Source organism: Ranitomeya imitator, chromosome 5 (assembly GCF_032444005.1).
Source record: "Ranitomeya imitator isolate aRanImi1 chromosome 5, aRanImi1.pri, whole genome shotgun sequence".
Classification (NCBI taxonomy): domain Eukaryota; kingdom Metazoa; phylum Chordata; class Amphibia; order Anura; family Dendrobatidae; genus Ranitomeya; species Ranitomeya imitator.
In genome coordinates, this window is record NC_091286.1 from 16843352 (window position 1) to 16858239 (window position 14888).

Here is a 14888-nt window from a genome sequence, read left to right on the forward strand (position 1 = left end):
GGGATACAAGTGTCTTCAGGAAGTTGTCAGAGAAGGCAGGGAAAGTTCCAGGAATGTCATTGTATATGAACTGTGCTACGTCTGTATCAAGAGCTCTGTTTCCAAGTAAAGTTGAACTGTTGAGTATGGATATGGAGTCTGGAGTTGTTTGTGTGAACTATGAATCTGGAGCTGAGATTACAGAAGCAGAAGAAACCCTAGAATCTAAAGTGAGTGTTCTGCTTGATATTTGTCGCACACAACAGACGGGACTTTGTGTTTCCTTTGTGGGGTGCCAGGGTGTAGAAGCGCAGCAGCTCCTCACCACAACTACCACCCCGGCCACCTTATAACAGCAGCCGAGGCCAGAGGTGCTGGGATTTCTGCACGAGGCTCAGACTCCAGACTAAATATATCCAGAGGTTTTATACATTTTGTTTCCATTTCTCCATCATTTGCAAATCAGTAATGTCTCCATCCTGTGATTTGCACAATCCCATGACTTCCGTCTTGGTGATGTAATTTCAATGTTGAGAAGGGTATAAAATATTGCACTACACTATATATATATATCACAACACTATGTCACATATATCACCACTGCACTATAATAAACAAGGGAAGATGATCAGCGACTACAAGTCTCACGTACCCGGTCGCTGCTCTGCAGATGTCTCCTCCTGGTGGATACAGGACCTGCGGTGATGTCACAGTCATATGATCAATTACATGGGAGAGACGTAGCAAATGTTAGCGTGTGTAGGACCTTTGATGAGATCACATGACAGGAAGTGCCACTGCTTTACTCCTCCCTTCCTCTGACTGATCACATGACCATGACATCACTAAAGGTCCTGTGGTCACTGGGATACATCAGAGAGCGTATAGGAGACGTTTGGTCTCACACCCGGTTTTCAGATCTGACCGGTGTCACTTTACACGGCGATAACTAAGGAATGTCGATACATCTCCAAGTGGTTCTGGGATTGTTTTTTTGGAACACGTCAGACTTCACTTTAATACTAAATTTATTTAACCCTTTAGTGACGGAGCCAAGTTTGGCCTTCAATTCCCATTTTGCTAATCTGACCGATGTCACTTTATGAGGTAACAATGCTGGAGCGTCCACATCTCCCGGGGATCCTGAGATTATTTTTAATTTATGTAACACATTGTACTTTATGTTAGCAGCAAATTTTTAGCGATATGTTTTGCGGTGTTTTTTTTTTAGCTTCTTTTTTATAAAAAATATCAGAAATTTGATAAAATGGAAGAAATATGTAATATTGTAAAAAATGTGAACGTTTACACCAACAAGGTTCTTTTTGGCTGAATATAATTCGTAACTACAAAATACCAGTGACCAACATGATGTGATGACTTTTTCCATACATCACAACCTTTGAAGAACAGAAAGAGGGATAAAGTGCGTGGAAAATTTTGGCCCTAACCAAATCCCAATCCACATCCATTTCTTTCTCCCCTGACAGGAGTTTTTCAGAGGGGCGCTGGGGAAAACCCCAGGGTCCTGGTTGTTACAGTGGCATTGTTTTCCTCACAGGGAGAGTGATGTCACGCTTGGAAGCGACGAAGATCTCTTCTATCAGGTAACCAATAACATACAACATGTTCACACTCCAGGCCAGAAGGGGGAGCTCTAAACCCGGTTTAAGGGGAACATCCCTATATATACATTCTGGTCTGGAGGGAAAGTCAGAGTGAGTGCCAGATAGCAGACTGGAACAGTCTGAGGCAGAGAGACGTGTGATGGGCCGTGCAGCCAAGAGGGTGGATAATGATATACAAAAAGGCAAACAGATTTGTAGTGAGCGAGCAGGAAAGCGTAGCACAGGAGAATGACCACTGGGGAGGACAGCTGCGATCGGGTTACCTCCCTACATGGCGCAGATTCCTGTAGCCGGAAGACCGAGGTTGTATCGGACTATAGGAGGCACAGCAGAAACTGGCAGGACAGTTCGACTACACATAACCTGTCCACCCTAGCACCCTGGAGACACAGTGGCGCATAGAGCCCGGGTCGTGATAGAGACCCTGTGGAAAGGCTCGAGTCACCTGTCATATGGGTTTGTGTCCCACCTTTAAGGAGGACAGAGAGAACTGTGACGACCTTGATAGAAGTCACAGGCAGCAAGGGACTACACGAAAGTGCTGGTAGGAAGGCTTCTAACTACACCTGGTAAAGGGGACTCTGAACTTGCTTCCAAACTGGCCGGACGCTGCCTGTACCTGTGATCTGGTGCCTTGGACTGCGATTGCCTGAAGCCTTCAGTAAGCCACGTAAAAAGACTGCAAACCTCACTTGAGTACTCTAGATACGTTGCTCTGGACTCTCCCAACACACCGATGAGAAATCACTAATCCCATCATGGTCCACTCTCTCAGAATCTGGGACTCATTAAAATACTCCTCACATTTAATATCTTCATTCCTACCCTTGGCCCCCTTGTGGGGTAATGCCCATTTCCCCCCGGGAGTGGATTCCCTTAGGGACTTCCGACTATGGGTCACGGCGGGAATAACAAGAGTTCACCATCTCATCAACGTGGATGGGCTTATCCAATTTTCTGCTTTAAGTGAAAAATACCATCTCCCACCGAGAGAAATATTTCGATACTTGCAACTTAAAAATTTTGTTCAATCTCTACTAAGAAACTCTGCCCCCCCCCCTATTCCTTCACCCACTTTGAACAGAGATGCCGCCAAAACCCACATGCTCCAGGTATCATATCCCTTCTTTACTCACACATCAACTCTCCAACTCACAGGCGGTGCCTGGGCTACACCTCTCGCTGGGAGTCTGATACTGGTTCAACCCTGACGGACTCGGAATCGACCCAGATTTGGTCTTCCTCCACTGGAGGCTTGCTTAACACCCTCATGCTAGAGACCAATTACAAAGTACTTACAAGATGGTACTTGACCCCAGCTAGAGTGGCGAAGGCAGTAGCTAACTACTCTCCAAACTGTTTTCGGGGATGTAACTCTATAGGAGATATGCTTCATATCTGGTGGCTATGCCCAAAGGCTCGAAGGTTTTGGACCAGGGTATACTACTTGATTCTCTCAATAACAAATATCAATCTTTGGAAAAACCCCTGGGAAGCCCTACTAAACAAGCGTATCCCCAATATTTCTAAATATTCCCGAGCCCTTATCACGTTTATATTTTTAGCAGCCAAACAAACTATAGCCTCGGCTTGGAAAAAACCTGGCTTGGATCTGTCAGGAGTTAAATCTCGTCTATCGTGGTACATGGTAAACAAAAAATTATCAGTATCACCTCTACTCTGGAACCCTCTACCACAACACATCAGACTCTCGCCTACCATCGAAACCTTCAAAAAGAACCTGAAGACCCACCTCTTCAGACAAGCCTACAACCTGCAGTAACCACCGATCGACCAAACCGCTGCATGACCAGCTCTATCCTCACCTACTGTATTCTCACCCATCCCTTGTAGATTGTGAGCCTTCGCGGGCAGGGTCCTCATTCCTCCTGTACCAGTTATGACTTGCATTGTTTAAGATTATTGTGCTTGTTTTTATTATGTATACCCCTCCTCACATGTAAAGCGCCATGGAATAAATGGCGCTATAACAATAAATAATAATAATAATAATCAGCTATACTCACTGACAAAGTAGAGAGATTTGAACTTACTTGGCTCCCCTGGGCGGAATACGCCAGCCACACCCCTTTCGCTATTCCGGTATCTCGACTATCTAACCGTTGTCCTCAGGCTTCTGATTAAAATTACCCAAATGGGTATGGATTCATTATAACCTCTTCTCGGGTCCTCCTTCCCCCTCCCCTAACCCTTGTCCCCCATTTTGTGTGTTTTTGTCGCTGTTACACTCGTCCTTTGATATGACTCGTCTTAAGTTTATTGCCAGTTACCAGAACATAAATGAAGGACTGTTACCCCCTTGTTATAATGCAATGTACTATATGATAATACTAAAGTTTCTTCTTTTCCTGTATCATATATGCAAACTTCAATAAAAATTTATTGTTAAAAAAAAAAAAAGACTGCAAACCTGTGTCCTCCGTTTCTTACTGCACCACCCACCATCTTCACCTACACACCGGGAGCCCTGGGGACCGAACTTCACCTGTGGGAAGTTATACCAGGTGGTGTCACAAACACAAACTTTATTACAACTCCCTTAAAAGACCTTTCCCTGTTACTTGAGTGCCCAGGGCCACGGACTGGGTCGCTGCCTCTGTGACCCGGTACAGAGTACCCCTAGGCCCTGGTGGGCGACTCACTGGCAGTGAGGGACCATCAGTAGACGTCTAAGACTGCAGGGCGTAGACCCAAGTCCAGGACTGTCCGCTGTATCCGGGACAGTTGGGACTAGAGATGAGTGGATGGATTCACGGGTCTCTAGATCACTGGTGACTGGAAGAGAGGCCGTGTATCTCTTATCTTCCAGCATGCCCGGCACGGTTTTTCTATTAGCAAGGACTGGCACGACATCGTTTATAATCAGGATTATTTATTGTGGTTTTCCAATGTGTCTGCAAAAATACTGTGTCTTCATTTTTTGGTTAGCTGTCCAGAGAAAAAAACAAGTCAGGTGGGCAATGCTGACGACATGCTGAGCTCATTGGTTGGCTGCAGCGCTGACGATATGTCAACACTGGAAACAATAGAAACTAGAGCAGCGCTCTCAAAAACCAAAAACAGTAGTATAGGGTTTTAGGAGAGAACCAAGTGTATAACAGAAAACCCTTTAAAAATAGCCTTTATTAATTAAAAAAAATAAATAAAAAAATACCACTATTATTTCTTAGAAAAAGGAGTTGGTGCAGGGTCTTGAAGCAATAGTCCCATGGAAGTTATCCACCGGGATATGCAACAATGGAACAATAAATTTAAAAAAATTACATAAATAGGAAGAGTCTAGGGAAGATAGAATGTGAGTGACCCTAAGGATGACCCTTCCTGACAGTGGAGGTTGGCACCCTGGGTAGCGAAGGGGCGCCCCTGCTCCACGTCGACTGACCCTCACCAGGACTCTTAACAAAGCCACCACCAAACACCCAATAAAGTGCTAGAGTGCAAAACAACGTATTGTCTGATTATTAATACTGAGCTGTGCACACAATAAAGCTCAGTATTTTGGAGACATGCAGGGTAAATAAACTGTATATATATATATATATATATATATATATATATGTATATATGTATATATATATATATATATATATATATATATACACACACACACTGCTCAAAAAAATAGGAACACTTGAACAACAGAATATAACTCCAAGTAAATTAAACTTGTGTGAAATCAAACTGTCCACTTGGGAAGCAACACTGATTGACAATCAATTTCACATGCTGTTGTGTAAATGGAATAGACAACAGATGGAAATTATTTGCAATTATCAAGACACCCTCAATAAAGGAGCGGTTCTGCAGGTGGGACCACAGACCACATCTCAGTACCAATGCTTTCTGGCTGATGTTTTGGTCACTTTGGAATGTTGGTTGTGCTTTCACACTCTTGGTATCATGAGATGGACTCTATAACCCACACAAGTGGCTCAGGTAGTGCAGTTCATCCAAGATGGCACATCAATGCGAGCTGTGGCAAGGTTTGCTGTGTCTGTCAGCATAGTGTCCAGAGGCTGGAGGCACTACCAGGAGACGGGCCAGTACACCAGGAGACGTGGAGGGAGCCGTAGGAGGGCAACAACCCAGCAGCAGGACCGCTGCCTCAGCCTTTGTGCAAGGAGGAACAGGAAGAGCACTGTCAGAGCCCTGCAAAATGACCTCGAGCAGGCCACAAATGTGCATGTTTGCACAAACGGCTAGAAACCGACTCCATGAGGATGGTCGGAGTGCACAACGTCCACAGATGGGGGTTGTGCTCACAGCCCCACACCGTGCAGGACGATTGGCTTTTGCCACAGAACACCAGGATTGGCAAATTCACCAGTGGCACCCTGTGTTCTTCACAGATGAAAGCAGGTTCACACTGAGCACATGTGACAGACGTGACAGAGTCTGGAGACGCCATGGAGAGCGATCTGCTGCCTGCAACATCCTTCAGCATGACCGATTTGGCAGTGGGTCAGTAATTGTGTGGGGTGGCATTTCTTTGGAGGGCCGCATAGACCTCCATGTGCTCGCCAGAGGTAGCCTGACTGCCATTAGGTACCGAGATGTGATGCTCAGACCTCTTGTGAGACTATATGCTGGTGTGGTTGGCCCTGGGTTCCTCCTAATGCAGGACAATGCCAGACCTCATGTGGTTGGAGTGTGTCAGCAGTTCCTGCAAGATGAAGGCATTGAAGACATGGACTGGCCCACCCGTTCCCCAGACCTGAATCCAATTGAACACATCTGGGGCATCATGTCTTGCACCATTCACCAATGTCACGTTGCACCACAGTCTGTCCAGGAGTTTGCGGATGCTTTAGTCCAGGTCTGGGAGGAGATCCATAAGTAGACCATCCGCCGCCTCATCAGGAGCATGCCCAGGCATTGTAGGGAGGTCATACAGGCACATGGAGGCCACACACACAACTGAACATCATCTCCTTGTCTTGAGGCATTTCCACTGAATTTGGATCAGCCTTTAATTTGATTTTGAGCATCAGTCCAAATCAAGACCTCCATGAGCTATTCTTTTGGATTTATTTTGATCATTTTTGTTTTATTGCTCTCAACACATTCCACTATGTAATGAATAAAGATTTGCAACTGAAATATTTAATTCAGTGATATCTAGGATGTGGTATTTTAGTGTCCCCTTTATTTTTTGAGCAGTGTATATTGTAGCAATACTTGTGTCTTTCAGGGGAAACGTGGACAACACTTCCATCTTCTTAAAATGCTGCCATTTTTTTCCTCAATACTGTTTCACATGCAGCAATGATGATGTTTTGAGCTCTGCAGGACTGACATTGGGTAAAAAGGTTGAGCTTGTGTGTTTCCTCTACATTCTGACAGCTTTTGAGCATACTCCAATAGCAGCTATTATATCATCTGCTCACAAGCTGAGAAGTGTAGAAGCAGATTTACCTATGAAAAGTTTTGAACTTTTGACAGTATGTCAGCTCCTCTCCTTATCACTGCCGCCACTACCCACAGCCTGTGAAATGTCATGTTTTCACAATTCCTCCTCTCAGTGAGTGATTGCTGTACTGTCGTATGGAAACTGGGTCATGTTGAGTTGTCAGTGTTTTTTTTTACAGCAATCTGTCCAATCTGCGACTTGGAGGTGCGGGACTTATTTCAGGTGTTCTGGAGATTGCCCAAGCTATTTAACTGAGCTGTCTGCCTCTGATCCCTGCCAGACGCAGTTTGTGCTTCCTGGTGTTTGCCTGATTCTGTTGTTCTAATCTTCTGCTGCCTGATCCTTGCAACCTATTCTGACTATCCCTTTGTCTTGCCCTCTTTTCTTTGATCTGCTATCTCCTGGTATATTGATCGTGGTGCTAAAATTAACGTCAGTTTAATTCTACTAGTTTGACAGTAAATACACATGGCAATATTAGTTGCAAATAGCCTCTTCAGAGAGAAAGAGAACTTGAATTTTAACTCCACCTGTTAGGGATAGCAATTTTAAAAATCAATTATCAACTCATTATTGACCCTTGCAAAATTACTTAGGATGAGAAACTAAACCAGAAAATCCATTTTGCAGATATGTATTTTGGGGTGCTTCCCCCTCATCAGTGCAAAGCAGGAGATCTGATTTGGCTGGATGAGAGGCCTCTGACATCAGTTCTAAAGGGGATCCTTTTTCCTTGTATAGAGTGCCAAGCTGGCATTAAGAGACTAACAGCCCATGCAATGCTCCTCTGGGAAGTAAACATGCAAATAGCCTCTGAGTCTTCACAGAAGATGAGTATTCTACAGCCACCTATTGGATGTAGAAATCCTTAAAGTCAATATCAACCCTTTAAGAAGCCTTATCACATGACTTTAATCCATATACAGGGATCTAAACTTACACAAGTCCGCGTGACCTGGGGCCACAGAGTCAGCTGCTGACTGGTGGAGCAAGCTGTTGGGAAGAAAGGTCATCACACTGCATTGATACCAAGAGGTCACGGGTGGTGAAAATACAAACCAGTCAGAAAACGGGATACAGGAGACCCAAGAGAAGCAAAGACCACGGTAAAGGTACCGTCACACTCAGCAACTTTCCAACGATCACGACCAGCGATACGACCTGGCCGTGATCGTGGGAAAGTCCTTGTGTGGTCGCTGGAGAGCTGTCACACAGACAGCTCTCCAGCGACCAACGATGCCGAAGTCCCCGGGTAACCACGGTAAACATCGGGTTACTAAGCGCAGGGCCGCGCTTAGTAACCCGATGTTTACCCTGGTTACCATTGTAAATGTAAAAAAAAAAACACTACATACTTACATTCCGGTGTCTCACGTCCCTCGCCGTCAGCTTCCCGCACTGACTGTGAGCGCCGGCCGGCCGTAAAGCAGAGCACAGCGTTGACGTCACTGCTGTGCTTTACGGCCGGCGCTCACAGTCAGTGCGGGAAGCTGACGGCGGGGGACGTGACAGACATCAGAATGTGAGTATGTACTGTTTTTTTTTTTTTACATTTACAATGGTAACCAGGGTAAACATCGGGTTACTAAGCGCGGCCCTGCGCTTAGTAACCCGATGTTTACCCTGGTTACCAGTGAACACATCACTGGATCGGCGTCACACACGCCGATCCAGCGATGTCAGCGGGTGATCCAGCGACGAAATAAAGTTCTGGCCTTCTAGCTCCGACCAGCGATGTCACAGCAGGATCCAGATCGCTGCTGCGTGTCAAACACAACGATATCGCTATCCAGGACGCTGCAACGTCACGGATCGCTATTGTTATAATGTTGTTCAGTGTGAAGGTACCTTAAGTCTTTAGACCAGATAAGCAGAACTTATTGACTGTCAGTGGAAGTCAGAGGCGGCCCGGGGGTTTAATTAACAAGCAGTCCTGCCCAGGTCTCAGCAGGAAGTAACCAAAACCAGACAAGAATTAACAGCATGGCTCTCTGACTTAGTGGCACCGAAAGTCCCAGAAGTTTAACATGACTGCCAGTCACCCACAACAAAAAGCGGTGCCTCCCAATGACTGAAGTAGAAATATAGGCGACAGAAACTCACTCACAGATGTTACAACACTGATAGAAAAGACCGTAACTAACTCAGTGAAGCTGAAGATTGTTAAATATTAATTATTGACTTATTATTACACTCAATTCTGTACTGAGCCTCGTGGAAGGTTTCACTGACATTCACTGCTATTCCTGGATATTTAGCTCAGATTAAAAGTTAGCACCATATAGAGAGAACATGTGCTCTATGGGACTCATAGGAGGGGGGGGGGGGCGGTCACTTAGGGGCTTCTCCTTCACTCTCTACGGACTTCAGACTTCACACAGACTTCAAATGAAATGAACAGCTGGTATGCGAGTTGGCCATGATGACTTCTACCATACTCCATGACAGAGACAGATGCCATTTACCATTCAGAATCTCAGGAAAGATGGGGAACAAACTTGTTTTATGTTTTGCTGCAATGATGCTTTTTGGTGGACAATCCAATAAACCACTACATTTTTTATGAGAAATATCATGACATTTTCTGTAGAATATCGCATCTGGTAAAGAGTCCTGATTAAATAAATATAAGAAATAAGCATATTTAACAAATATTCTTCTTGTTTATTTATATCAAGGAGATGAACATCACAAAGTTCCACACCTGAGACATTTCCTCGAATCAGAACACTAAAATGTCTTGTCCTATTTGTGAGTCCTATGATGTTTAGTAAGAGTTGATTTGTCGCTAAAACATTTCCCACATTGGAAACATGAGAATGGTTTCTCACCTGTGTGAGTTATCAGATGTTTAGCAAGATCTGATTTGTAGAGAAAACATTTCTCACATTGTGTACATGAAAATGGCTTCTCTCCTGTATGAGTACTCAAATGATATACAAGACCTGATCTCTGGCCAAAACATTTCCCACATTCTGTACATGAATATGGCTTCTCCCCTGTGTGGGTTCTCTGATGTTTAACAAGATTTGATTTGTGTACAAAGCATTTCTCACATTCTGAACATGAAAACGGTTTCTCCCCTCTGTGCATTCTTAGATGTCCCACAAGATGTTGTTTTTGACTAAAACATTTCCCACATTCAAGACATAAAAATGGTCTCTCCGCTGTGTGAGTTCTTCGATGGTCAATAAGATCCGATTTATAGCTAAAACATTTCCCACATTGGAAACATGAGAATGGCTTCTCTCCCGTGTGACTTATCAGATGTTTACCAAGATCTGATTTGTAGAGAAAACATTTCTCACATTGTGTACATGAAAAAGGCTTCTCCCCAGTGTGAGTTCTCTGATGTATAACAAGACTTGATTTGTGGACATAGCATTTCCCACATTCTGAACATGAAAATGGCTTCTCCCCTGTGTGGGATCTTTGATGTTTAACAAGATATGATATATGGACAAAGCATTTCCCACATTCTGAACATGAAAATGGTTTTTCCCCTCTGTGCGTTCTTAGATGTCCCACAAGATGTGGTCTCTGACTAAAGCATTTCCCACATTCAAGACAAAAAAATGGTTTCTCCCCTGTGTGAGTTCTTTGATGGTCAATAAGACCTGATTTTTCGGTAAAACATTTCCCACATTCTGAACATGAATATGGCTTCTCCCCTGTGTGACTTCTTAGATGTCTCTTAAGATTTGGTTTCCGAGGGAAACATTTCCCACATTCTGGACATGAAAACGGCTTATCACCGGTGTGAAATCTCATATGTTCCACAAGACCAGATTTCCGACTAAAATATTTCCCACATTCTGAACATGGAAATGGCCTTTCGCTTTTGTGAATTCTCTCATGCAAAGACAGTGATGTGGGACAAGAAGTATCTGTAACTAAATCTGTGCTCTCAAAGACTGTGGGTGCATTGGCCAACACGGACATAGTTTGTCTGATATTGTTACTTTCTACTTCATAAGAGGGTGACAAATAGTGATGTCCACTGAAGACTCTCGACTCAACTTCATCTGGAAAAAAGAAACAAAACCTTATTTTTGCAAAAAAATCTATTTTTATTAACCAAAAATCTTTATTAACCCCTTCATGACCCAACCTATTTTGACCTTAATGACCTGGCCATTTTTGCAATTCTGACCAGTGTTCCTTTATCAGGTTATAATTCGCGAACGCTTCAACGGATCCTAGCGATTCTGAGGCTTTTTTTTCGGGACATATTGGGCTTCATGTTAGTGGAAACTACAGGTTGAAAATTTTTGCGTTTATTTGTGAAAAAAAAGGAAATTTGTCAAAAATTTTGCAATTTTAAAATTTTGAATTTTTATTCTGTTAAACCAGAGTTATGTGACACAAAATAGTTAATAAATAACATTTCCCACATGTCTACTTTACATCAGCACAATTTTGGAAACAACATTTTTTTTGTTGGGAAGTTATAAGAGTTAAAAGTTGACCAGCGATTTCTCATTTTTACAACAAAATTTACAAAACTATTCTAAAAACCGCACCCTGTAAGGTACTTAAAACCACATTCAAGAAGTTTTTTAACCCTTCAGGTGCTTCACGAGAACTAAAGCAATGTGAAAGGAAAAAATGAACATTTAATTTTTAGTCACAAAAATGATCTTTTAGCAACAATTTTTTTTATTTTCCCAAGGGTAAAAGGAGAAAGTGGACCCCAAAAGTTGTTGTCCAATTTGTCCTAAGTATGCTGAAACCTCATATGTGGGGGTAAACCACTGTTTAGGTGCACGGCCAGGCTCGGAAAGGAAGGAGCGCCATTTGACTTTTTGAATGGAAAATGCTCCAATTATTAGCGGACATCATGTCGCGTTTGGAGATCCACTGTGTGCCTAAACATTGGAGCTCCCCCACAAGTGACCCCATTTTGGAAACTAGACCTCTAGACCTCTCCAAGGAACTTATCTAGATGTATAGTGAGCACTTTGAACCCCTAGGTGCTTCACAAATTGATCCGTAAAAATGAAAAAGTACTTTTTCTTCTCACAAAAATTTTCTTTTAGCCTCAATTTTTTCATTGTCACATGGGCAACAGGATAAAATGGATCCTAAAATTTGTTGGCCAATTTCTCCTGAGCACACTGATACCTCACGTGTGGGGGTAAACCACTGTTTGAGCGCACGGCAAGGCTCGGAAGGGAAGGAGTGCCATTTGACTTTTTGAATGGAAAATTAGCTCCAATCGTTAGTGGACACGTCGCGTTTGGAGAGCCCCTGTGTGCCTAAACATTGGAGCTCCCCCACAAGTGACCCCATTTTGGAAACTAAACCCCCCAAGGAACTGATGTAGATGTGGGGTGAGCACTTTGAACCCCCAAGTGCTTCACAGAAGTTTATAACGCAGAGCTGTGAAAATAAAAAAATAAAAAATTCCTCAAAAATGATTTTTTAGCCCGCAATTTTTTATTTTCACAAGTGCAACAGGAGAAATTCGACCCCAAACGTTGTTGTCCAGTTTGTCCTGAGTACGCTGATACCCCATATGTGGGGGGGAACCACTGTTTGGGCACACGTCGGGGCTCGGAAGGGAAATAGTGACGTTTTGAAATGCAGACTTTGATGGAATGGTCTGCGGGCGTCATGTTAAGTTTGCAGAGCCCTTAATGTGCTTAAACAGTGGAAACCCCCCAACTCTAACCCCAACACACCCCTAACCCTAACTTTAGCCCCAACCCTAACCCTAATGGAAAAACTGGGGCAGGGTTGGTAATCACCGGGGCAGGGGGGAGATCAGCGGGGCAGGGGGGAGATCAGCGGGGCAGGGGGGAGATCAGCGGGGCAGGGGGGAGATCAGCGGGGCAGAGGGGAGATCAGCGGGGCAGAGGGGAGATCAGCAGGGTAGGGGAAGATCAGCAGGGTAGGGGAAGGTCAGCGGGGCAGGGGGGAGATCAGCGGGGCAGAGATCAGCAGGGCAGGGGGGGAGATCAGCAGGGTAGGCGAAGATCAGTGGGGCAGAGGTGAGATCAGTGGGGCAGGTGAGATCAGCAGGGTAGAGTTGAGATCAGCGTGGCAGGGGGAGAACAGCGTGGCAGGGGAGGAGAACAGCGTGGCAGGGGGGGAGAACAGCGTGGCAGGGGGAGAACAGCGTGACAGGGGGGAGAACAGCGTGACAGGGGGGAGAACAGCGTGGCAGGGGGGAGAACAGCGTGGCAGGGGGGAGAACAGCGTGGCAGGGGGGAGAACAGCGTGGCAGGGGGGAGAACAGCGTGGCAGGGGGAGATCAGTGGGGCGGGGCAGAGGGGAGATGAGGGGGGAGATCAGTTGGGCAGGGAGCGATCAGGGGTGATCACTGGGGCGGGGGGGAACGGAGGGCAGCAGAGGGGAGTACCTGGCGGCGGCAGCGATCGCGGTATGTGGCAGGGCAGCATGAAGGCACCTCGCTGTTCAGCTTCCACGGATGACATGAAGCTGGACAGCAAGGTAGGCATGGTTTCCTCCGCCACTCTACAATTGAATGGAGAGATAGCGTCACATGGACGCTAGCTCCAATCAGATCTGGTGGGTGGTGACAAAGTGGTCACCAGAGCGACCATAGCCAAGGGAGGGCAATGCCAACCCCCCTCCCCCCCCATCCGGTCTAAAGTACAAGTACCCCTGTTTCTGCAGGTCGGGTGAAGTTTCCGTTAACTCTTTCACCCGACCTGCAGGAACGCGATCCCGCCATGACACATACGCTGCGTCACAGGTCGGATTGGCACCGGCTTTTATGATGCGTCGTAGGTTGGGAAGGGGTAAAGGCAATAGCATAAAGTCAAGAAAACAAAATACAATATCAGAAATCTATGTATAAAAGTGGAGAAAATCAATAGAAAACATAGTGTTTATAAGTTTTGTTGTCTCCAGAAAGTCTAAACTATTATTGGTTGTAGAGATAGTGGCAGATGTTTCTATCCAGACCACAAAATATATAATATGCACAAAGGACAACAGACAATAATGGCCCAAACAATTCCATAAAACCCATAATATAGGCAGCATCATAGTTTGAACCTGTAGTATTGTGGTAGGGGATTCCATTGTTTGACTACTCTAACTGCAAAGAATCCTTTCCTATATAGATGTATAAATCTGATGACGCACTGCTCAAGTCACCTGACCACTGCAGCCAATCAAAGGTTGCAGCTGTTGGTGGATTGGTGACGTCCCCTCTAACTGTGTCATGAATTTTGTCCCTCCAAGAACAAAATATGCAAGGAGTTTGTATGTTCTCCACGTTTTTTGGGGGGGTTTCCTCCAGGTTCTCTGGTTTCCTCCCACAAGCCAAAGACTCATAGGGAATGTAGATTGTGAGCTCCAATGGGGACAGTGAGGATGATAAATGTAAAGCTCTGCAGAATATGATGGCGCTATATAAGTGAGCAAAATAAATACAAATCAGACCACAGTCCAGAGGTCCTAAAATAAGAAATTCAAGATGTAAAACTGCCTAAAAAAATGTCAGCCCATTAATCCCCAAAATAAACGTATGATGAGACAAATTTCATCTCTCATTGTTGATGTCTGTTCTAAACAACAAAGAAAATTAAAAAATAAATAAAGCACCACACTAGCGGTTTGTTTTTTTAGTGCTGAAATGTCGATTTAAATGGTAAACTCCCTGCTCCCATTCTTTTTTTTTTTTTAACCCCTTCAGGACCCAGCCTATTTTGACCTTAATGACCTGGCCATTTTTTGTAATTCTGACCAATGTCCCTTTATGAGGTAATAACTCAGGAACGCTTCAACGAATCCTAGCGGTTCTGAGATTGTTTTTTCGTGACATATTGGGCTTCATGTTAGTGGTAAATTTAGGTCGATAATTTTTGCGTTTATTT

The 14888-nt window shown here is 44.5% G+C and overlaps 1 pseudogene; it reads right to left on the reverse strand.

Moving 5' to 3' along the window:
* LOC138637640 (zinc finger protein 850-like) overlaps positions 1-14888 on the reverse strand; it is a 136413-nt pseudogene that overhangs the window by 16231 nt on the left and 105294 nt on the right.